Raw genomic sequence first — 23547 nt, forward strand, 5'->3', positions numbered from 1 at the left:
ACAATATGTATAATTTTTATATTAAAATGCCTAAAACACCACTAGAACAGTGTTATATATTTTAATGACTTACTTAAATTACTCCAAATGTTTCGAATAATGTTTAAATTGTAAACTACCACCATCAATCCAGTCCTGAAGAAGCCGTCTCCATCCTGCTTCAATGACTACCGTCCAGTTGCACATACTCCTATTCTCATGAAGTGCTTTGAACGGCTAGTCATCGTCCTAGTCAACGACCCTCCCTGGACCTCTACCAGTTTGTATATCGGTCTAACCACTCAACCGATGATGCCATCGCCACTGCTCTCCACTCAGCACTCACACATTTGGATAAAAAAAAGACTCATACGTCAGAATGCTGTTCAAAGATTCCGTTCAGCATTCAACACTGTCATCCCTCAACAGCTCATTCACAAACTGGTCCAGCTGGGGATCAACACTTCGCTGTGCAACTTGCAACAGGTCGGCAGCAATACATCCAGCACCATCACACTGAACACTGAACACTGAACACTGAACACTGAACACTGAGGCCCCCCAAGGATGTGTGCTGAGCCCCCTCCTCTTCACTCTGCTGACCCATGCATGACTGCACACTGTCACACAAACTCAACCTCTTCTTTAAGTTAGCGGATGACACGACTGTGGTGGGTCAAGTTAATTGCATTAAATATTTTTAACGCGTTAAACTGAAGAAAATAATAATAATAAAATTGCCTGCATTAACGCTCTAATTTTAACAGTACTAGTTAAATTGTGTCAAAGGTTTTATGCAAGGCAATTACTTAACATGAATGGAGTATCTAGATGAAACAACTATCAGGTGTGGTGGTGAAAAAAGTGATTTTGTGATTCGATTAAAATTATGTTGAAACATTTATAAACGCACCGTTTTTGATGATCTGTTAGGAGAATAAAGCTATCTAAAAGTACCAGTGACTTGGAAAAATGTACCAAGGTTAAAAACTATTTTGTGCTGTGCTGCGCTGGAGGTCTCAGTGAGCACTAGATTGAGTATCAGCGCTGATGCTCGCAGCTCTCGTCGGGTGCAGTGGCGCGTGCCTGTAATCCAAGCTGCTGGGAGGCTGAGGCTGGTGGATCGCTTGAGTTCAGGGGTTCTGGACTGCAGTGGACTATGTCGATCAGGTGTCCACACTAAGTTCAGTATCGATATGGTGCTCCTGGGGGAGCTTGGGACCACCAGGTCGTCTAAGGAGGGGTGAACCGACCCAGGTCGGAGACGGAGCAGGTCAAAGCCCCCGTGCTGATCAGTAGTGGGGTTGCACCTGTGAATAGACACTGCAGTGCAGCCTGAGCGATACAGCGAGACTCAGTCTTTTGGGTTTAAATTCTAAAGGCACAATATGTATAATTTTTATATTAAAATGCCTAAAACACCACTAGAACAGTGTTATATATTTTAATGACTTACTTAAATTACCCCAAATGTTTCGAATAATGTTTAAATTGTAAACTACCACCATCAATCCAGTCCTGAAGAAGCCGTCTCCATCCTGCTTCAATGACTTCCGTCCAGTTGCACATACTCCTATTCTCATGAAGTGCTTTGAACGGCTAGTCATCGTCCTAGTCAACGACCCTCCCTGGACCTCTACCAGTTTGTATATCGGTCTAACCACTCAACCGATGATGCCATCGCCACTGCTCTCCACTCAGCACTCACACATTTGGATAAAAAAAAGACTCATACATCAGAATGCTGTTCAAAGATTCCGTTCAGCATTCAACACTGTCATCCCTCAACAGCTCATTCACAAACTGGTCCAGCTGGGGATCAACACTTCGCTGTGCAACTTGCAACAGGTCGGCAGCAATACATCCAGCACCATCACACTGAACACTGAACACTGAGGCCCCCCAAGGATGTGTGCTGAGCCCCCTCCTCTTCACTCTGCTGACCCATGCATGACTGCACACTGTCACACAAACTCAACCTCTTCTTTAAGTTAGCGGATGACACGACTGTGGTGGGTCAAGTTAATTGCATTAAATATTTTTAACGCGTTAAACTGAAGAAAATAATAAGAATAAAATTGCCTGCAATAACGCTCTAATTTTAACAGTACTAGTTAAATTGTGTCAAAGGTTTTATGCAAGGCAATTACTTAACATGAATGGAGTATCTAGATGAAACAACTATCAGGTGTGGTGGTGAAAAAAGTGATTTTGTGATTCGATTAAAATTATGTTGAAAAATTTATAAACGCACCGTTTTTGATGATCTGTTAGGAGAATAAAGCTATCTAAAAGTACCAGTGACTTGGAAAAATGTACCAAGGTTAAAAACTATTTTGTGCTGTGCTGCGCTGGAGGTCTCAGTGAGCACTAGATTGAGTATCAGCGCTGATGCTCGCAGCTCTCGTCGGGTGCAGTGGCGCGTGCCTGTAATCCAAGCTGCTGGGAGGCTGAGGCTGGTGGATTGCTTGAGTTCAGGGGTTCTGGACTGCAGTGGAATATGTAGATCAGGTGTCCACACTAAGTTCAGTATCGATATGGTGCTCCTGGGGGAGCTTGGGACCACCAGGTCGTCTAAGGAGGGGTGAACCGACCCAGGTCGGAGACGGAGCAGGTCAAAGCCCCCGTGCTGATCAGTAGTGGGGTCGCACCTGTGAATAGACACTGCAGTGCAGCCTGAGCGATACAGCGAGACTCAGTCTTTTGGGTTTAATTCTAAAGGCACAATATGTATAATTTTTATATTAAAATGCCTAAAACACCACTAGAACAGTGTTATATATTTTAATGACTTACTTAAATTACCCCAAATGTTAAGAAATAATGTTTAAATTGTAAACTACCACCATCAATCCAGTCCTGAAGAAGCCGTCTCCATCCTGCTTCAATGACTACCGTCCAGTTGCACATACTCCTATTCTCATGAAGTGCTTTGAACGGCTAGTCATCGTCCTAGTCAACGACCCTCCCTGGACCTCTACCAGTTGGTATATCGGTCTAACCACTCAACCGATGATGCCATCGCCACTGCTCTCCACTCAGCACTCACACATTTGGATAAAAAAAAGACTCATACGTCAGAATGCTGTTCAAAGATTCCGTTCAGCATTCAACACTGTCATCCCTCAACAGCTCATTCACAAACTGGTCCAGCTGGGGATCAACACTTCGCTGTGCAACTTGCAACAGGTCGGCAGCAATACATCCAGCACCATCACACTGAACACTGAACACTGAGGCCCCCCAAGAATGTGTGCTGAGCCCCCTCCTCTTCACTCTGCTGACCCACGACTGCACACTGTCACACAAACTCAACCTCTTCTTTAAGTTAGCGGATGACACGACTGTGGTGGGTCAAGTTAATTGCATTAAATATTTTTAACGCGTTAAACTGAAGAAAATAATAATAATAAAATTGCCTGCATTAACGCTCTAATTTTAACAGTACTAGTTAAATTGTGTCAAAGGTTTTATGCAAGGCAATTACTTAACATGAATGGAGTATCTAGATGAAACAACTATCAGGTGTGGTGGTGAAAAAAGTGATTTTGTGATTCGATTAAAATTATGTTGAAACATTTATAAACGCACCGTTTTTGATGATCTGTTAGGAAAATAAAGCTATCTAAAAGTACCAGTGACTTGGAAAAATGTACCAAGGTTAAAAACTATTTTGTGCTGTGCTGCGCTGGAGGTCTCAGTGAGCACTAGATTGAGTATCAGCGCTGATGCTCGCAGCTCTCGTCGGGTGCAGTGGCGCGTGCCTGTAATCCAAGCTGCTGGGAGGCTGAGGCTGGTGGATCGCTTGAGTTCAGGGGTTCTGGACTGCAGTGGACTATGTCGATCAGGTGTCCACACTAAGTTCAGTATCGATATGGTGCTCCTGGGGGAGCTTGGGACCACCAGGTCGTCTAAGGAGGGGTGAACCGACCCAGGTCGGAGACGGAGCAGGTCAAAGCCCCCGTGCTGATCAGTAGTGGGGTCGCACCTGTGAATAGACACTGCAGTGCAGCCTGAGCGATACAGCGAGACTCAGTCTTTTGGGTTTAAATTCTAAAGGCACAATATGTATAATTTTTATATTAAAATGCCTAAAACACCACTAGAACAGTGTTATATATTTTAATGACTTACTTAAATTACCCCAAATGTTTCGAATAATGTTTAAATTGTAAACTACCACCATCAATCCAGTCCTGAAGAAGCCGTCTCCATCCTGCTTCAATGACTACCGTCCAGTTGCACATACTCCTATTCTCATGAAGTGCTTTGAACGGCTAGTCATCGTCCTAGTCAACGACCCTCCCTGGACCTCTACCAGTTTGTATATCGGTCTAACCACTCAACCGATGATGCCATCGCCACTGCTCTCCACTCAGCACTCACACATTTGGATAAAAAAAAGACTCATACGTCAGATTGCTGTTCAAAGATTCCGTTCAGCATTCAACACTGTCATCCCTCAACAGCTCATTCACAAACTGGTCCAGCTGGGGATCAACACTTCGCTGTGCAACTTGCAACAGGTCGGCAGCAATACATCCAGCACCATCACACTGAACACTGAGGCCCCCCAAGGATGTGTGCTGAGCCCCCTCCTCTTCACTTTGCTGACCCATGCATGACTGCACACTGTCACACAAACTCAACCTCTTCTTTAAGTTAGCGGATGACACGACTGTGGTGGGTCAAGTTAATTGCATTAAATATTTTTAACGCGTTAAACTGAAGAAAATAATAATAATAAAATTGCCTGCATTAACGCTCTAATTTTAACAGTACTAGTTAAATTGTGTCAAAGGTTTTATGCAAGGCAATTACTTAACATGAATGGAGTATCTAGATGAAACAACTATCAGGTGTGGTGGTGAAAAAAGTGATTTTGTGATTCGATTAAAATTATGTTGAAACATTTATAAACGCAACGTTTTTGATGATCTGATAGGAGAATAAAGCTATCTAAAAGTACCAGTGACTTGGAAAAATGTACCAAGGTTAAAAACTATTTTGTGCTGTGCTGCGCTGGAGGTCTCAGTGAGCACTAGATTGAGTATCAGCGCTGATGCTCGAAGCTCTCGTCGGGTGCAGTGGCGCGTGCCTGTAATCCAAGCTGCTGGGAGGCTGAGGCTGGTGGATCGCTTGAGTTCAGGGGTTCTGGACTGCAGTGGACTATGTCGATCAGGTGTCCACACTAAGTTCAGTATCGATATGGTGCTCCTGGGGGAGCTTGGGACCACCAGGTCGTCTAAGGAGGGGTGAACCGACCCAGGTCGGAGACGGAGCAGGTCAAAGCCCCCGTGCTGATCAGTAGTGGGGTCGCACCTGTGAATAGACACTGCAGTGCAGCCTGAGCGATACAGCGAGACTCAGTCTTTTGGGTTTAAATTCTAAAGGCACAATATGTATAATTTTTATATTAAAATGTATAAAACACCACTAGAACAGTGTTATATATTTTAATGACTTACTTAAATTACCCCAAATGTTTCGAATAATGTTTAAATTGTAAACTACCACCATCAATCCAGTCCTGAAGAAGCCGTCTCCATCCTGCTTCAATGACTACCGTCCAGTTGCACATACTCCTATTCTCATGAAGTGCTTTGAACGGCTAGTCATCGTCCTAGTCAACGACCCTCCCTGGACCTCTACCAGTTTGTATATCGGTCTAACCACTCAACCGATGATGCCATCGCCACTGCTCTCCACTCAGGACTCACACATTTGGATAAAAAAAAGACTCATACGTCAGAATGCTGTTCAAAGATTCCGTTCAGCATTCAACACTGTCATCCCTCAACAGCTCATTCACAAACTGGTCCAGCTGGGGATCAACACTTCGCTGTGCAACTTGCAACAGGTCGGCAGCAATACATCCAGCACCATCACACTGAACACTGAACACTGAACACTGAACACTGAACACTGAGGCCCCCCAAGGATGTGTGCTGAGCCCCCTCCTCTTCACTCTGCTGACCCACGACTGCACACTGTCACACAAACTCAACCTCTTCCTTAAGTTAGCGGATGACACGACTGTGGTGGGTCAAGTTAATTGCATTAAATATTTTTAACGCGTTAAACTGAAGAAAATAATAATAATAAAATTGATTGATTGAAATTAATTTTAACAGTACTAGTTAAATTGTGTCAAAGGTTTTATTGCAAGGCAATTACTTAACATGAATGGAGTATCTAGATGAAACAACTATCAGGTGTGGTGGTGAAAAAAGTGATTTTGTGATTCGATTATAATTATGTTGAAACATTTATAAACGCACTGTTTTTGATGATCTGTTAGGAAAATAAAGCTATCTAAAAGTACCAGTGACTTGGAAAAATGTACCAAGGTTAAAAACTATTTTGTGCTGTGCTGCGCTGGAGGTCTCAGTGAGCACTAGATTGAGTATCAGCGCTGATGCTCGCAGCTCTCGTCGGGTGCAGTGGCGCGTGCCTGTAATCCAAGCTGCTGGGAGGCTGAGGCTGGTGGATCGCTTGAGTTCAGGGGTTCTGGACTGCAGTGGACTATGTCGATCAGGTGTCCACACTAAGTTCAGTATCGATATGGTGCTCCTGGGGGAGCTTGGGACCACCAGGTCGTCTAAGGAGGGGTGAACCGACCCAGGTCGGAGACGGAGCAGGTCAAAGCCCCCGTGCTGATCAGTAGTGGGGTCGCACCTGTGAATAGACACTGCAGTGCAGCCTGAGCGATACAGCGAGACTCAGTCTTTTGGGTTTAAATTCTAAAGGCACAATATGTATAATTTTTATATTAAAATGCCTAAAACACCACTAGAACAGTGTTATATATTTTAATGACTTACTTAAATTACCCCAAATGTTTCGAAGAATGTTTAAATTGTAAACTACCACCATCAATCCAGTCCTGAAGAAGCCGTCTCCATCCTGCTTCAATGACTACCGTCCAGTTGCACATACTCCTATTCTCATGAAGTGCTTTGAACGGCTAGTCATCGTCCTAGTCAACGACCCTCCCTGGACCTCTACCAGTTTGTATATCGGTCTAACCACTCAACCGATGATGCCATCGCCACTGCTCTCCACTCAGCACTCACACATTTGGATAAAAAAAAAGACTCATACTTCAGAATGCTGTTCAAAGATTCCGTTCAGCATTCAACACTGTCATCCCTCAACAGCTCATTCACAAACTGGTCCAGCTGGGGATCAACACTTCGCTGTGCAACTTGCAACAGGTCGGCAGCAATACATCCAGCACCATCACACTGAACACTGAACACTGAGGCCCCCCAAGGATGTGTGCTGAGCCCCCTCCTCTTCACTCTGCTGACCCATGCATGACTGCACACTGTCACACAAACTCAACCTCTTCTTTAAGTTAGCGGATGACACGACTGTGGTGGGTCAAGTTAATTGCATTAAATATTTTTAACGCGTTAAACTGAAGAAAATAATAATAATAAAATTGCCTGCATTAACGCTCTAATTTTAACAGTACTAGTTAAATTGTGTCAAAGGTTTTATGCAAGGCAATTACTTAACATGAATGGAGTATCTAGATGAAACAACTATCAGGTGTGGTGGTGAAAAAAGTGATTTTGTGATTCGATTAAAATTATGTTGAAACATTTATAAACGCACCGTTTTTGATGATCTGTTAGGAGAATAAAGCTATCTAAAAGTACCAGTGACTTGGAAAAATGTACCAAGGTTAAAAACTATTTTGTGCTGTGCTGCGCTGGAGGTCTCAGTGAGCACTAGATTGAGTATCAGCGCTGATGCTCGCAGCTCTCGTCGGGTGCAGTGGCGCGTGCCTGTAATCCAAGCTGCTGGGAGGCTGAGGCTGGTGGATCGCTTGAGTTCAGGGGTTCTGGACTGCAGTGGACTATGTCGATCAGGTGTCCACACTAAGTTCAGTATCGATATGGTGCTCCTGGGGGAGCTTGGGACCACCAGGTCGTCTAAGGAGGGGTGAACCGACCCAGGTCGGAGACGGAGCAGGTCAAAGCCCCCGTGCTGATCAGTAGTGGGGTTGCACCTGTGAATAGACACTGCAGTGCAGCCTGAGCGATACAGCGAGACTCAGTCTTTTGGGTTTAAATTCTAAAGGCACAATATGTATAATTTTTATATTAAAATGCCTAAAACACCACTAGAACAGTGTTATATATTTTAATGACTTACTTAAATTACCCCAAATGTTTCGAATAATGTTTAAATTGTAAACTACCACCATCAATCCAGTCCTGAAGAAGCCGTCTCCATCCTGCTTCAATGACTACCGTCCAGTTGCACATACTCCTATTCTCATGAAGTGCTTTGAACGGCTAGTCATCGTCCTAGTCAACGACCCTCCCTGGACCTCTACCAGTTTGTATATTGGTCTAACCACTCAACCGATGATGCCATCGCCACTGCTCTCCACTCAGCACTCACACATTTGGATAAAAAAAAGACTCATACGTCAGAATGCTGTTCAAAGATTCCGTTCAGCATTCAACACTGCCATCCCTCAACAGCTCATTCACAAACTGGTCCAGCTGGGGATCAACACTTCGCTGTGCAACTTGCAACAGGTCGGCAGCAATACATCCAGCACCATCACACTGAACACTGAGGCCCCCCAAGGATGTGTGCTGAGCCCCCTCCTCTTCACTCTGCTGACCCATGCATGACTGCACACTGTCACACAAACTCAACCTCTTCTTTAAGTTAGCGGATGACACGACTGTGGTGGGTCAAGTTAATTGCATTAAATATTTTTAACGCGTTAAACTGAAGAAAATAATAATAATAAAATTGCCTGCATTAACGCTCTAATTTTAACAGTACTAGTTAAATTGTGTCAAAGGTTTTATGCAAGGCAATTACTTAACATGAATGGAGTATCTAGATGAAACAACTATCAGGTGTGGTGGTGAAAAAAGTGATTTTGTGATTCGATTAAAATTATGTTGAAACATTTATAAACGCAACGTTTTTGATGATCTGATAGGAGAATAAAGCTATCTAAAAGTACCAGTGACTTGGAAAAATGTACCAAGGTTAAAAACTATTTTGTGCTGTGCTGCGCTGGAGGTCTCAGTGAGCACTAGATTGAGTATCAGCGCTGATGCTCGCAGCTCTCGTCGGGTGCAGTGGCGCGTGCCTGTAATCCAAGCTGCTGGGAGGCTGAGGCTGGTGGATCGCTTGAGTTCAGGGGTTCTGGACTGCAGTGGACTATGTCGATCAGGTGTCCACACTAAGTTCAGTATCGATATGGTGCTCCTGGGGGAGCTTGGGACCACCAGGTCGTCTAAGGAGGGGTGAACCGACCCAGGTCGGAGACGGAGCAGGTCAAAGCCCCCGTGCTGATCAGTAGTGGGGTCGCACCTGTGAATAGACACTGCAGTGCAGCCTGAGCGATACAGCGAGACTCAGTCTTTTGGGTTTAAATTCTAAAGGCACAATATGTATAATTTTTATATTAAAATTTATAAAACACCACTAGAACAGTGTTATATATTTTAATGACTTACTTAAATTACCCCAAATGTTTCGAATAATGTTTAAATTGTAAACTACCACCATCAATCCAGTCCTGAAGAAGCCGTCTCCATCCTGCTTCAATGACTACCGTCCAGTTGCACATACTCCTATTCTCATGAAGTGCTTTGAACGGCTAGTCATCGTCCTAGTCAACGACCCTCCCTGGACCTCTACCAGTTTGTATATCGGTCTAACCACTTAACCGATGATGCCATCGCCACTGCTCTCCACTCAGCACTCACACATTTGGATAAAAAAAAGACTCATACGTCAGAATGCTGTTCAAAGATTCCGTTCAGCATTCAACACTGTCATCCCTCAACAGCTCATTCACAAACTGGTCCAGCTGGGGATCAACACTTCGCTGTGCAACTTGCAACAGGTCGGCAGCAATACATCCAGCACCATCACACTGAACACTGAGGCCCCCCAAGGATGTGTGCTGAGCCCCCTCCTCTTCACTTTGCTGACCCATGCATGACTGCACACTGTCACACAAACTCAACCTCTTCTTTAAGTTAGCGGATGACACGACTGTGGTGGGTCAAGTTAATTGCATTAAATATTTTTAACGCGTTAAACTGAAGAAAATAATAATAATAAAATTGCCTGCATTAACGCTCTAATTTTAACAGTACTAGTTAAATTGTGTCAAAGGTTTTATGCAAGGCAATTACTTAACATGAATGGAGTATCTAGATGAAACAACTATCAGGTGTGGTGGTGAAAAAAGTGATTTTGTGATTCGATTAAAATTATGTTGAAACATTTATAAACGCAACGTTTTTGATGATCTGATAGGAGAATAAAGCTATCTAAAAGTACCAGTGACTTGGAAAAATGTACCAAGGTTAAAAACTATTTTGTGCTGTGCTGCGCTGGAGGTCTCAGTGAGCACTAGATTGAGTATCAGCGCTGATGCTCGCAGCTCTCGTCGGGTGCAGTGGCGCGTGCCTGTAATCCAAGCTGCTGGGAGGCTGAGGCTGGTGGATCGCTTGAGTTCAGGGGTTCTGGACTGCAGTGGACTATGTCGATCAGGTGTCCACACTAAGTTCAGTATCGATATGGTGCTCCTGGGGGAGCTTGGGACCACCAGGTCGTCTAAGGAGGGGTGAACCGACCCAGGTCGGCGACGGAGCAGGTCAAAGCCCCCGTGCTGATCAGTAGTGGGGTCGCACCTGTGAATAGACACTGCAGTGCAGCCTGAGCGATACAGCGAGACTCAGTCTTTTGGGTTTAAATTCTAAAGGCACAATATGTATAATTTTTATATTAAAATGTATAAAACACCACTAGAACAGTGTTATATATTTTAATGACTTACTTAAATTACCCCAAATGTTTCGAATAATGTTTAAATTGTAAACTACCACCATCAATCCAGTCCTGAAGAAGCCGTCTCCATCCTGCTTCAATGACTACCGTCCAGTTGCACATACTCCTATTCTCATGAAGTGCTTTGAACGGCTAGTCATCGTCCTAGTCAACGACCCTCCCTGGACCTCTACCAGTTTGTATATCGGTCTAACCACTCAACCGATGATGCCATCGCCACTGCTCTCCACTCAGGACTCACACATTTGGATAAAAAAAAGACTCATACGTCAGAATGCTGTTCAAAGATTCCGTTCAGCATTCAACACTGTCATCCCTCAACAGCTCATTCACAAACTGGTCCAGCTGGGGATCAACACTTCGCTGTGCAACAGGTCGGCAGCAATACATCCAGCACCATCACACTGAACACTGAACACTGAACACTGAGGCCCCCCAAGGATGTGTGCTGAGCCCCCTCCTCTTCACTCTGCTGACCCACGACTGCACACTGTCACACAAACTCAACCTCTTCCTTAAGTTAGCGGATGACACGACTGTGGTGGGTCAAGTTAATTGCATTAAATATTTTTAACGCGTTAAACTGAAGAAAATAATAATAATAAAATTGATTGATTGAAATTAATTTTAACAGTACTAGTTAAATTGTGTCAAAGGTTTTATGCAAGGCAATTACTTAACATGAATGGAGTATCTAGATGAAACAACTATCAGGTGTGGTGGTGAAAAAAGTGATTTTGTGATTCGATTAAAATTATGTTGAAACATTTATAAACGCACCGTTTTTGATGATCTGTTAGGAAAATAAAGCTATCTAAAAGTACCAGTGACTTGGAAAAATGTACCAAGGTTAAAAACTATTTTGTGCTGTGCTGCGCTGGAGGTCTCAGTGAGCACTAGATTGAGTATCAGCGCTGATGCTCGCAGCTCTCGTCGGGTGCAGTGGCGCGTGCCTGTAATCCAAGCTGCTGGGAGGCTGAGGCTGGTGGATCACTTGAGTTCAGGGGTTCTGGACTGCAGTGGACTATGTCGATCAGGTGTCCACACTAAGTTCAGTATCGATATGGTGCTCCTGGGGGAGCTTGGGACCACCAAGTCGTCTAAGGAGGGGTGAACCGACCCAGGTCGGAGACGGAGCAGGTCAAAGCCCCCGTGCTGATCAGTAGTGGGGTCGCACCTGTGAATAGACACTGCAGTGCAGCCTGAGCGATACAGCGAGACTCAGTCTTTTGGGTTTAAATTCTAAAGGCACAATATGTATAATTTTTATATTAAAATGCCTAAAACACCACTAGAACAGTGTTATATATTTTAATGACTTACTTAAATTACCCCAAATGTTTCGAAGAATGTTTAAATTGTAAACTACCACCATCAATCCAGTCCTGAAGAAGCCGTCTCCATCCTGCTTCAATGACTACCGTCCAGTTGCACGTACTCCTATTCTCATGAAGTGCTTTGAACGGCTAGTCATCGTCCTAGTCAACGACCCTCCCTGGACCTCTACCAGTTTGTATATCGGTCTAACCACTCAACCGATGATGCCATCGCCACTGCTCTCCACTCAGCACTCACACATTTGGATAAAAAAAAAGACTCATACGTCAGAATGCTGTTCAAAGATTCCGTTCAGCATTCAACACTGTCATCCCTCAACAGCTCATTCACAAACTGGTCCAGCTGGGGATTAACACTTCGCTGTGCAACTTGCAACAGGTCGGCAGCAATACATCCAGCACCATCACACTGAACACTGAGGCCCCCCAAGGATGTGTGCTGAGCCCCCTCCTCTTCACTCTGCTGACCCATGCATGACTGCACACTGTCACACAAACTCAACCTCTTCTTTAAGTTAGCGGATGACACGACTGTGGTGGGTCAAGTTAATTGCATTAAATATTTTTAACGCGTTAAACTGAAGAAAATAATAATAATAAAATTGCCTGCATTAACGCTCTAATTTTAACAGTACTAGTTAAATTGTGTCAAAGGTTTTATGCAAGGCAATTACTTAACATGAATGGAGTATCTAGATGAAACAACTATCAGGTGTGGTGGTGAAAAAAGTGATTTTGTGATTCGATTAAAATTATGTTGAAACATTTATAAACGCACCGTTTTTGATGATCTGTTAGGAGAATAAAGCTATCTAAAAGTACCAGTGACTTGGAAAAATGTACCAAGGTTAAAAACTATTTTGTGCTGTGCTGCGCTGGAGGTCTCAGTGAGCACTAGATTGAGTATCAGCGCTGATGCTCGCAGCTCTCGTCGGGTGCAGTGGCGCGTGCCTGTAATCCAAGCTGCTGGGAGGCTGAGGCTGGTGGATCGCTTGAGTTCAGGGGTTCTGGACTGCAGTGGACTATGTCGATCAGGTGTCCACACTAAGTTCAGTATCGATATGGTGCTCCTGGGGGAGCTTGGGACCACCAGGTCGTCTAAGGAGGGGTGAACCGACCCAGGTCGGAGACGGAGCAGGTCAAAGCCCCCGTGCTGATCAGTAGTGGGGTTGCACCTGTGAATAGACACTGCAGTGCAGCCTGAGCGATACAGCGAGACTCAGTCTTTTGGGTTTAAATTCTAAAGGCACAATATGTATAATTTTTATATTAAAATGCCTAAAACACCACTAGAACAGTGTTATATATTTTAATGACTTACTTAAATTACCCCAAATGTTTCGAATAATGTTTAAATTGTAAACTACCACCATCAATCCAGTCCTGAAGAAGCCGTCTCCATCCTGCTTCAATGACTACCGTCCAGTTGCACATACTCCTATTCTCATGAAGTGCTTTGAACGGCTAGTCATCGTCCTAGTCAACGACCCTCCCTGGACCTCTACCAGTTTGTATATTGGTCTAACCACTCAACCGATGATGCCATCGCCACTGCTCTCCACTCAGCACTCACACATTTGGATAAAAAAAAGACTCATACGTCAGAATGCTGTTCAAAGATTCCGTTCAGCATTCAACACTGCCATCCCTCAACAGCTCATTCACAAACTGGTCCAGCTGGGGATCAACACTTCGCTGTGCAACTTGCAACAGGTCGGCAGCAATACATCCAGCACCATCACACTGAACACTGAGGCCCCCCAAGGATGTGTGCTGAGCCCCCTCTTCTTCACTCTGCTGACCCATGCATGACTGCACACTGTCACACAAACTCAACCTCTTCTTTAAGTTAGCGGATGACACGACTGTGGTGGGTCAAGTTAATTGCATTAAATATTTTTAACGCGTTAAACTGAAGAAAATAATAATAATAAAATTGCCTGCATTAACGCTCTAATTTTAACAGTACTAGTTAAATTGTGTCAAAGGTTTTATGCAAGGCAATTACTTAACATGAATGGAGTATCTAGATGAAACAACTATCAGGTGTGGTGGTGAAAAAAGTGATTTTGTGATTCGATTAAAATTATGTTGAAACATTTATAAACGCACCGTTTTTGATGATCTGTTAGGAGAATAAAGCTATCTAAAAGTACCAGTGACTTGGAAAAATGTACCAAGGTTAAAAACTATTTTGTGCTGTGCTGCGCTGGAGGTCTCAGTGAGCACTAGATTGAGTATCAGCGCTGATGCTCGCAGCTCTCGTCGGGTGCAGTGGCGCGTGCCTGTAATCCAAGCTGCTGGGAGGCTGAGGCTGGTGGATCGCTTGAGTTCAGGGGTTCTGGACTGCAGTGGACTATGTCGATCAGGTGTCCACACTAAGTTCAGTATTGATATGGTGCTCCTGGGGGAGCTTGGGACCACCAGGTCGTCTAAGGAGGGGTGAACCGACCCAGGTCAGAGACGGAGCAGGTCAAAGCCCCCGTGCTGATCAGTAGTGGGGTCGCACCTGTGAATAGACACTGCAGTGCAGCCTGAGCGATACAGCGAGACTCAGTCTTTTGGGTTTAAATTCTAAAGGCACAATATGTATAATTTTTATATTAAAATGTCTAAAACACCACTAGAACAGTGTTATATATTTTAATGACTTACTTAAATTACCCCAAATGTTTCGAAGAATGTTTAAATTGTAAACTACCACCATCAATCCAGTCCTGAAGAAGCCGTCTCCATCCTGCTTCAATGACTACCGTCCAGTTGCACATACTCCTATTCTCATGAAGTGCTTTGAACGGCTAGTCATCGTCCTAGTCAACGACTCTCCCTGGACCTCTACCAGTTTGTATATCGGTCTAACCACTCAACCGATGATGCCATCGTCACTGCTCTCCACTCAGCACTCAAACATTTGGATAAAAAAAAGACTCATACGTCAGAATGCTGTTCAAAGATTCCGTTCAGCATTCAACACTGTCATCCCTCAACAGCTCATTCACAAACTGGTCCAGCTGGGGATCAACACTTCCCTGTGCAACTTGCAACAGGTCGGCAGCAATACATCCAGCACCATCACACTGAACACTGGGGCCCCCCAAGGATGTGTGCCAAGCCCCCTCCTCTTCACTCTGCTGACCCACGACTGCACACTGTCACACAAACTCAACCTCTTCTTTAAGTTAGCGGATGACACGACTGTGGTGGGTCAAGTTAATTGCATTAAATATTTTTAACGCGTTAAACTGAAGAAAATAATAATAATAAAATTGCCTGCATTAACGCTCTAATTTTAACAGTACTAGTTAAATTGTGTCAAAGGTTTTATGCAAGGCAATTACTTAACATGAATGGAGTATCTAGATGAAACAACTATCAGGTGTGGTGGTGAAAAAAGTGATTTTGTGATTCGATTAAAATTATGTTGAAACATTTATAAACGCAACGTTTTTGATGATCTGATAGGAGAATAAAGCTATCTAAAAGTACCAGTGACTTGGAAAAATGTACCAAGGTTAAAAACTATTTTGTGCTGTGCTGCGCTGGAGGTCTCAGTGAGCACTAGATTGAGTATCAGCGCTGATGCTCGCAGCTCTTGTCGGGTGCAGTGGCGCGTGCCTGTAATCCAAGCTGCTGGGAGGCTGAGGCTGGTGGATCGCTTGAGTTCAGGGGTTCTGGACTGCAGTGGACTATGTCGATCAGTTGTCCACACTAAGTTCAGTATCGATATGGTGCTCCTGGGGGAGCTTGGGACCACCAGGTCGTCTAAGGAGGGGTGAACCGACCCAGGTCGGAGACGGAGCAGGTCAAAGCCCCCGTGCTGATCAGTAGTGGGGTCGCACCTGTGAATAGACACTGCAGTGCAGCCTGAGCGATACAGCGAGACTCAGTCTTTTGGGTTTAAATTCTAAAGGCACAATATGTATAATTTTTATATTAAAATGCCTAAAACACCACTAGAACAGTGTTATATATTTTAATGACTTACTTAAATTACCCCAAATGTTTCGAAGAATGTTTAAATTGTAAACTACCACCATCAATCCAGTCCTGAAGAAGCCGTCTCCATCCTGCTTCAATGACTACCGTCCAGTTGCACATACTCCTATTCTCATGAAGTGCTTTGAACGGCTAGTCATCGTCCTAGTCAACGACCCTCCCTGGACCTCTACCAGTTTGTATATCGGTCTAACCACTCAACCGATGATGCCATCGCCACTGCTCTCCACTCAGCACTCACACATTTGGATAAAAAAAAAGACTCATACGTCAGAATGCTGTTCAAAGATTCCGTTCAGCATTCAACACTGTCATCCCTCAACAGCTCATTCACAAACTGGTCCAGCTGGGGATCAACACTTCGCTGTGCAACTTGCAACAGGTCGGCAGCAATACATCCAGCACCATCACACTGAACACTGAGGCCCCCCAAGGATGTGTGCTGAGCCCCCTCCTCTTCACTCTGCTGACCCATGCATGACTGCACACTGTCACACAAACTCAACCTCTTCTTTAAGTTAGCGGATGACACGACTGTGGTGGGTCAAGTTAATTGCATTAAATATTTTTAACGCGTTAAACTGAAGAAAATAATAATAATAAAATTGCCTGCATTAACGCTCTAATTTTAACAGTACTAGTTAAATTGTGTCAAAGGTTTTATGCAAGGCAATTACTTAACATGAATGGAGTATCTAGATGAAACAACTATCAGGTGTGGTGGTGAAAAAAGTGATTTTGTGATTCGATTAAAATTATGTTGAAACATTTATAAACGCACCGTTTTTGATGATCTGTTAGGAGAATAAAGCTATCTAAAAGTACCAGTGACTTGGAAAAATGTACCAAGGTTAAAAACTATTTTGTGCTGTGCTGCGCTGGAGGTCTCAGTGAGCACTAGATTGAGTATCAGCGCTGATGCTCGCAGCTCTCGTCGGGTGCAGTGGCGCGTGCCTGTAATCCAAGCTGCTGGGAGGCTGAGGCTGGTGGATCGCTTGAGTTCAGGGGTTCTGGACTGCAGTGGACTATGTCGATCAGGTGTCCACACTAAGTTCAGTATCGATATGGTGCTCCTGGGGGAGCTTGGGACCACCAGGTCGTCTAAGGAGGGGTGAACCGACCCAGGTCGGAGACGGAGCAGGTCAAAGCCCCCGTGCTGATCAGTAGTGGGGTTGCACCTGTGAATAGACACTGCAGTGCAGCCTGAGCGATACAGCGAGACTCAGTCTTTTGGGTTTAAATTCTAAAGGCACAATATGTATAATTTTTATATTAAAATGCCTAAAACACCACTAGAACAGTGTTATATATTTTAATGACTTACTTAAATTACCCCAAATGTTTCGAATAATGTTTAAATTGTAAACTACCACCATCAATCCAGTCCTGAAGAAGCCGTCTCCATCCTGCTTCAATGACTACCGTCCAGTTGCACATACTCCTATTCTCATGAAGTGCTTTGAACGGCTAGTCATCGTCCTAGTCAACGACCCTCCCTGGACCTCTACCAGTTTGTATATTGGTCTAACCACTCAACCGATGGTGCCATCGCCACTGCTCTCCACTCAGCACTCACACATTTGGATAAAAAAAAGACTCATACGTCAGAATGCTGTTCAAAGATTCCGTTCAGCATTCAACACTGCCATCCCTCAACAGCTCATTCACAAACTGGTCCAGCTGGGGATCAACACTTCGCTGTGCAACTTGCAACAGGTCGGCAGCAATACATCCAGCACCATCACACTGAACACTGAACACTGAACACTGAGGCCCCCCAAGGATGTGTGCTGAGCCCCCTCTTCTTCACTCTGCTGACCCATGCATGACTGCACACTGTCACACAAACTCAACCTCTTCTTTAAGTTAGCGGATGACACGACTGTGGTGGGTCAAGTTAATTGCATTAAATATTTTTAACGCGTTAAACTGAAGAAAATAATAATAATAAAATTGCCTGCATTAACGCTCTAATTTTAACAGTACTAGTTAAATTGTGTCAAAGGTTTTATGCAAGGCAATTACTTAACATGAATGGAGTATCTAGATGAAACAACTATCAGGTGTGGTGGTGAAAAAAGTGATTTTGTGATTCGATTAAAATTATGTTGAAACATTTATAAACGCACCGTTTTTGATGATCTGTTAGGAGAATAAAGCTATCTAAAAGTACCAGTGACTTGGAAAAATGTACCAAGGTTAAAAACTATTTTGTGCTGTGCTGCGCTGGAGGTCTCAGTGAGCACTAGATTGAGTATCAGCGCTGATGCTCGCAGCTCTCGTCGGGTGCAGTGGCGCGTGCCTGTAATCCAAGCTGCTGGGAGGCTGAGGCTGGTGGATCGCTTGAGTTCAGGGGTTCTGGACTGCAGTGGACTATGTCGATCAGGTGTCCACACTAAGTTCAGTATTGATATGGTGCTCCTGGGGGAGCTTGGGACCACCAGGTCGTCTAAGGAGGGGTGAACCGACCCAGGTTGGAGACGGAGCAGGTCAAAGCCCCCGTGCTGATCAGTAGTGGGGTCGCACCTGTGAATAGACACTGCAGTGCAGCCTGAGCGATACAGCGAGACTCAGTCTTTTGGGTTTAAATTCTAAAGGCACAATATGTATAATTTTTATATTAAAATGTCTAAAACACCACTAGAACAGTGTTATATATTTTAATGACTTACTTAAATTACCCCAAATGTTTCGAAGAATGTTTAAATTGTAAACTACCACCATCAATCCAGTCCTGAAGAAGCCGTCTCCATCCTGCTTCAATGACTACCGTCCAGTTGCACATACTCCTATTCTCATGAAGTGCTTTGAACGGCTAGTCATCGTCCTAGTCAACGACTCTCCCTGGACCTCTACCAGTTTGTATATCGGTCTAACCACTCAACCGATGATGCCATCGTCACTGCTCTCCACTCAGCACTCAAACATTTGGATAAAAAAAAGACTCATACGTCAGAATGCTGTTCAAAGATTCCGTTCAGCATTCAACACTGTCATCCCTCAACAGCTCATTCACAAACTGGTCCAGCTGGGGATCAACACTTCCTTGTGCAACTTGCAACAGGTCGGCAGCAATACATCCAGCACCATCACACTGAACACTGGGGCCCCCCAAGGATGTGTGCCAAGCCCCCTCCTCTTCACTCTGCTGACCCACGACTGCACACTGTCACACAAACTCAACCTCTTCTTTAAGTTAGCGGATGACACGACTGTGGTGGGTCAAGTTAATTGCATTAAATATTTTTAACGCGTTAAACTGAAGAAAATAATAATAATAAAATTGCCTGCATTAACGCTCTAATTTTAACAGTACTAGTTAAATTGTGTCAAAGGTTTTATGCAAGGCAATTACTTAACATGAATGGAGTATCTAGATGAAACAACTATCAGGTGTGGTGGTGAAAAAAGTGATTTTGTGATTCGATTAAAATTATGTTGAAACATTTATAAACGCAACGTTTTTGATGATCTGATAGGAGAATAAAGCTATCTAAAAGTACCAGTGACTTGGAAAAATGTACCAAGGTTAAAAACTATTTTGTGCTGTGCTGCGCTGGAGGTCTCAGTGAGCACTAGATTGAGTATCAGCGCTGATGCTCGCAGCTCTCGTCGGGTGCAGTGGCGCGTGCCTGTAATCCAAGCTGCTGGGAGGCTGAGGCTGGTGGATCGCTTGAGTTCAGGGGTTCTGGACTGCAGTGGACTATGTCGATCAGGTGTCCACACTAAGTTCAGTATCGATATGGTGCTCCTGGGGGAGCTTGGGACCACCAGGTCGTCTAAGGAGGGGTGAACCGACCCAGGTCGGAGACGGAGCAGGTCAAAGCCCCCGTGCTGATCAGTAGTGGGGTCGCACCTGTGAATAGACACTGCAGTGCAGCCTGAGCGATACAGCGAGACTCAGTCTTTTGGGTTTAAATTCTAAAGGCACAATATGTATAATTTTTATATTAAAATGCCTAAAACACCACTAGAACAGTGTTATATATTTTAATGACTTACTTAAATTACCCCAAATGTTTCGAATAATGTTTAAATTGTAAACTACCACCATCAATCCAGTCCTGAAGAAGCCGTCTCCATCCTGCTTCAATGACTACCGTCCAGTTGCACATACTCCTATTCTCATGAAGTGCTTTGAACGGCTAGTCATCGTCCTAGTCAACGACCCTCCCTGGACCTCTACCAGTTTGTATATCGGTCTAACCACTCAACCGATGATGCCATCGCCACTGCTCTCCACTCAGCACTCACACATTTGGATAAAAAAAAAGACTCATACGTCAGAATGCTGTTCAAAGATTCCGTTCAGCATTCAACACTGTCATCCCTCAACAGCTCATTCACAAACTGGTCCAGCTGGGGATCAACACTTCGCTGTGCAACTTGCAACAGGTCGGCAGCAATACATCCAGCACCATCACACTGAACACTGAACACTGAGGCCCCCCAAGGATGTGTGCTGAGCCCCCTCCTCTTCACTCTGCTGACCCACGACTGCACACTGTCACACAAACTCAACCTCTTCTTTAAGTTAGCGGATGACATGACTGTGGTGGGTCAAGTTAATTGCATTAAATATTTTTAACGCGTTAAACTGAAGAAAATAATAATAATAAAATTGCCTGCATTAACGCTCTAATTTTAACAGTACTAGTTAAATTGTGTCAAAGGTTTTATGCAAGGCAATTACTTAACATGAATGGAGTATCTAGATGAAACAACTATCAGGTGTGGTGGTGAAAAAAGTGATTTTGTGATTCGATTAAAATTATGTTGAAACATTTATAAACGCACCGTTTTTGATGATCTGTTAGGAAAATTAAGCTATCTAAAAGTACCAGTGACTTGGAAAAATGTACCAAGGTTAAAAACTATTTTGTGCTGTGCTGCGCTGGAGGTCTCAGTGAGCACTAGATTGAGTATCAGCGCTGATGCTCGCAGCTCTCGTCGGGTGCAGTGGCGCGTGCCTGTAATCCAAGCTGCTGGGAGGCTGAGGCTGGTGGATCGCTTGAGTTCAGGGGTTCTGGACTGCAGTGGACTATGTCGATCAGGTGTCCACACTAAGTTCAGTATCGATATGGTGCTCCTGGGGGAGCTTGGGACCACCAGGTCGTCTAAGGAGGGGTGAACCGACCCATGTCGGAGACGGAGCAGGTCAAAGCCCCCGTGCTGATCAGTAGTGGGGTCGCACCTGTGAATAGACACTGCAGTGCAGCCTGAGCGATACAGCGAGACTCAGTCTTTTGGGTTTAAATTCTAAAGGCACAATATGTATAATTTTTATATTAAAATGCCTAAAACACCACTAGAACAGTGTTATATATTTTAATGACTTACTTAAATTACCCCAAATGTTTCGAATAATGTTTAAATTGTAAACTACCACCATCAATCCAGTCCTGAAGAAGCCGTCTCCATCCTGCTTCAATGACTACCGTCCAGTTGCACATACTCCTATTCTCATGAAGTGCTTTGAACGGCTAGTCATCGTCCTAGTCAACGACCCTCCCTGGACCTCTACCAGTTTGTATATCGGTCTAACCACTCAACCGATGATGCCATCGCCACTGCTCTCCACTCAGCACTCACACATTTGGATAAAAAAAAGACTCATACGTCAGAATGCTGTTCAAAGATTCCGTTCAGCATTCAACACTGTCATCCCTCAACAGCTCATTCACAAACTGGTCCAGCTGGGGATCAACACTTCGCTGTGCAACTTGCAACAGGTCGGCAGCAATACATCCAGCACCATCACACTGAACACTGAACACTGAGGCCCCCCAAGGATGTGTGCTGAGCCCCCTCCTCTTCACTCTGCTGACCCACGACTGCACACTGTCACACAAACTCAACCTCTTCTTTAAGTTAGCGGATGACACGACTGTGGTGGGTCAAGTTAATTGCATTAAATATTTTTAACGCGTTAAACTGAAGAAAATAATAATAATAAAATTGCCTGCATTAACGCTCTAATTTTAACAGTACTAGTTAAATTGTGTCAAAGGTTTTATGCAAGGCAATTACTTAACATGAATGGAGTATCTAGATGAAACAACTATCAGGTGTGGTGGTGAAAAAAGTGATTTTGTGATTCGATTAAAATTATGTTGAAACATTTATAAACGCACCGTTTTTGATGATCTGTTAGGAAAATAAAGCTATCTAAAAGTACCAGTGACTTGGAAAAATGTACCAAGGTTAAAAACTATTTTGTGCTGTGCTGCGCTGGAGGTCTCAGTGAGCACTAGATTGAGTATCAGCGCTGATGCTCGCAGCTCTCGTCGGGTGCAGTGGCGCGTGCCTGTAATCCAAGCTGCTGGGAGGCTGAGGCTGGTGGATCGCTTGAGTTCAGGGGTTCTGGACTGCAGTGGACTATGTCGATCAGGTGTCCACACTAAGTTCAGTATCGATATGGTGCTCCTGGGGGAGCTTGGGACCACCAGGTCGTCTAAGGAGGGGTGAACCGACCCAGGTCGGAGACGGAGCAGGTCAAAGCCCCCGTGCTGATCAGTAGTGGGGTCGCACCTGTGAATAGACACTGCAGTGCAGCTTGAGCGATACAGCGAGACTCAGTCTTTTGGGTTTAAATTCTAAAGGCACAATATGTATAATTTTTATATTAAAATGTATAAAACACCACTAGAACAGTGTTATATATTTTAATGACTTACTTAAATTACCCCAAATGTTTCGAATAATGTTTAAATTGTAAACTACCACCATCAATCCAGTCCTGAAGAAGCCGTCTCCATCCTGCTTCAATGACTACCGTCCAGTTGCACATACTCCTATTCTCATGAAGTGCTTTGAACGGCTAGTCATCGTCCTAGTCAACGACCCTCCCTGGACCTCTACCAGTTTGTATATCGGTCTAACCACTCAACCGATGATGCCATCGCCACTGCTCTCCACTCAGGACTCACACATTTGGATAAAAAAAGACTCATACGTCAGAATGCTGTTCAAAGATTCCGTTCAGCATTCAACACTGTCATCCCTCAACAGCTCATTCACAAACTGGTCCAGCTGGGGATCAACACTTCGCTGTGCAACTTGCAACAGGTCGGCAGCAATACATCCAGCACCATCACACTGAACACTGAACACTGAACACTGAACACTGAGGCCCCCCAAGGATGTGTGCTGAGCCCCCTCCTCTTCACTCTGCTGACCCACGACTGCACACTGTCACACAAACTCAACCTCTTCCTTAAGTTAGCGGATGACACGACTGTGGTGGGTCAAGTTAATTGCATTAAATATTTTTAACGCGTTAAACTGAAGAAAATAATAATAATAAAATTGATTGATTGAAATTAATTTTAACAGTACTAGTTAAATTGTGTCAAAGGTTTTATGCAAGGCAATTACTTAACATGAATGG

At 44.2% G+C, this 23547-nt stretch overlaps 1 long non-coding RNA gene across 1 annotated transcript; it reads left to right on the forward strand.

The window, feature by feature from the left end:
• The first annotated feature begins 268 nt into the window (after nucleotides 1-268).
• Nucleotides 269-2020, forward strand: LOC128022533 (uncharacterized). The gene is made up of 2 exons (XR_008185942.1): nucleotides 269-465; nucleotides 1828-2020. It is a non-coding gene; the product is annotated as an uncharacterized LOC128022533 (long non-coding RNA).
• The last annotated feature ends 21527 nt before the right edge of the window (nucleotides 2021-23547 follow it).

This window comes from Carassius gibelio, chromosome A11 (genome assembly GCF_023724105.1).
Source record: "Carassius gibelio isolate Cgi1373 ecotype wild population from Czech Republic chromosome A11, carGib1.2-hapl.c, whole genome shotgun sequence".
Taxonomy (NCBI): domain Eukaryota; kingdom Metazoa; phylum Chordata; class Actinopteri; order Cypriniformes; family Cyprinidae; genus Carassius; species Carassius gibelio.